This window comes from Pteropus alecto, unplaced genomic scaffold (genome assembly GCF_000325575.1).
Source record: "Pteropus alecto unplaced genomic scaffold, ASM32557v1 scaffold23, whole genome shotgun sequence".
NCBI lineage: Eukaryota > Metazoa > Chordata > Mammalia > Chiroptera > Pteropodidae > Pteropus > Pteropus alecto.
Window position 1 is genome coordinate 4,353,087 of NW_006435837.1, and position 2,485 is coordinate 4,355,571.

At 34.6% G+C, this 2,485-nt stretch overlaps 1 protein-coding gene across 9 annotated transcripts in view; it reads right to left on the minus strand.

Annotated features, from left to right (window-relative positions):
* Positions 1 to 2,485, minus strand: part of PPEF1 (protein phosphatase with EF-hand domain 1) — a 106,707-nt gene that overhangs the window by 94,128 nt on the left and 10,094 nt on the right. For 4 of the 9 annotated variants that reach the window (XM_025046629.1, XM_025046627.1, XM_006911628.3 and 1 more), the window contains one exon: positions 159 to 296. The exons of the other annotated variants lie outside the window; for them this stretch is intronic. The gene's annotated coding sequence lies outside the window, so the exon portion shown is untranslated. The remainder of the gene's footprint in view (positions 1 to 158; positions 297 to 2,485) is intronic. 9 annotated transcript variants of the gene reach the window in all.

A 2,485-nucleotide genomic window follows, 5' to 3' on the forward strand; every position in this document is an offset into this window, starting at 1 on the left:
AAAGTATGATATATATTATAAATATATATTATAAATATAAATATAAAGTCCACAAGAGTTGGCCAAACAACTAAACAGAGGAAGATTAACTTTCAAACATATGGTTCCAGGCCTACCCAGATTTCATTCAACTCCTCTTCTCCTTTAAGAGTTCTTACCTTCCAAGTTGTCAGTTCCACATGGGCTCAAGGAAAATAAACTTCTAGCTGGTGGCTGAATCTTTCTGCCTAACCTCCATGCTCAGGACACAATCATCCTCACACTTACAGGTCTTGAAGAGGACTCCTCAGCCTCATCTGAAATTTTTCAGAGGTAGAGTCTAGAATGAGTCTTTATTAGGTTGCTTTGGCAACCACATGATGTCACAGACAGACATGACAGTGCCTGACAACAGAAAGTGAACAACATAACCTGCATGTGAGAACCACTTCCTGCTTATTGGAAAGACAGGTTCCAGGTTCTACAAGCCTTCTTTTTGCCACCATTGCCTCCCTGTCAACCATTTTTCTATTTATGAACATAGAAAATAAAGAAAATTTGGTTTCTTGGAGGAATGTTAAAATTATTAGCTAAACAAGGCCTGGGAGGACCAGATGGCTTCACCAGTGAATTCTACCTAACATTCAAAGAAGACTTAATACTTATTCTCCTTAAACGCTTCCAAAAAATCAAAGAGGAGGCAATACTTGTCAACTCATTTTATGAGGCCAATATTGCTCTGATACCAAAACCTGGTAAAGATAACACAAAAAAATAAAACTAAAGACCACTATCTCTCATGAACACAGATACAAAAATCCTAAATAAGATACTAGGGAACAGAAAACAGCAACATATTAAAAAGATTATACACCGTGATCGAGTGGGCTTCATCCCAGAGGCACAGAGATTCATATCACAGGTTCAACATATGCAAATTGATTAATGTGATACACCACATACACAAATTAAAAAATAAGAATCATATGATCATATCAATAGATGCAGAAAAAGCCTTCGACAAGATACAGCACCCATTTATGATCAAAACGCTTAATAAAATAGATATAGAAGGAAAGTACCTTAACATAATAAAGGCCATCTATGACAAACCCTCAGCCAACATTATACTTAGCAATGAAAAAGTAAAAACCTTTCCTCTAATATCAGGAACAAAACAAAGCTGTCCACCATCATCACTGTTATTCAATATAACATTGGTGGTCCTAGCGAGTGCAATCAGACAAGAGAAAGATATAAAAGGCATCCAAATAGGAAACGAAGAAGTTAAACTGTCACTATTTGCAGATGACATGATTCTCTATATAGAAAACCCTAAAGACTCCACAAGAACACTACTAGAAATAATAAGCAAATACATTAAATTTCTAGATATAAGATCAACATGCAAAAATCCATAGCATTCCTATACTCTAATAATGAATTGTCAGAAAAAGAAATGAAAAAAAACGATTCCTTTCACAATTGCAAGAAAAAGAATAAAACAGCTAGGAGTAAATCTAATGAAACATGTGAAGGACCTATATAATGAAAACTATAAGATCTTATTAAAAGAAATTAAAGAAGATACAAAATCTCATTGGCACTCTTTAAAGAAATAGAACCAAAAAATCATCAGATTTCTATGGAAGTACAAAAGACTCTGAATTGCCAAATGGCTTCAAAAAGCCATCCTGAGAAAAAAGAACGAAGCTGGAGGCATCACTCTGCCCAACTTCAAATTATACTACAAAGCGACAATAATCAAAACGGCATGGCATCGGCAGAAAATCAGATATACAGACCAGTGGAATAGATTGAGAGTCCAGAAGTAAACCCCTGCTTATATGGGCAAATAATTTTCAACAAAGAAGCTGAAAACATGCAATGGAGAAAGGAAAGCCTCTTCAATAAATGGTACTGGGAAAACTGGAAAGCCACCTACAAAAGAATGGAACTAGACTGTTGTTTATCGCCACACACCAAAATTAACTCAAAATGGATTAAGGACCTGAATATAAGACCTGAAACAATAAATTGTAAAGAAAAAAAAAAACCTAGGTACTAAACTTGGAAACCTTAGACTTAGGATTTTATGACTTTTAAAGTCAAACTATATTCTACAATGTTCTTGTGATTTGGGGGGTCAGCTCAGTAGTATCACCGGAAAAAAAGAATGTTGTGATATATAAATAGAGCCATGCCATAAGCTAAGGATTTCAAACATTTGGAAAGACTGAGAGAAATAACAATTAAAAAATAGACTGTCAGTAATGCTGTGAAACTTCATTAATTTACCCCAGTGAGGTAGACTATCATTCTTAGTGAAAAGTCCGATTTACAAAGCAGTTTCAAGGAAACATAATATAAATTAATCTGATGTAACTAAGGCCAAGAAATCTCTATATGTTTAATGACTCAAACAGGTAGATAAGAGCTGTTTGTGATGAACACTTTTACCTTTTGGATGAAGCTTTGGATTTTATAGTATGTGAGAGAAAAAACC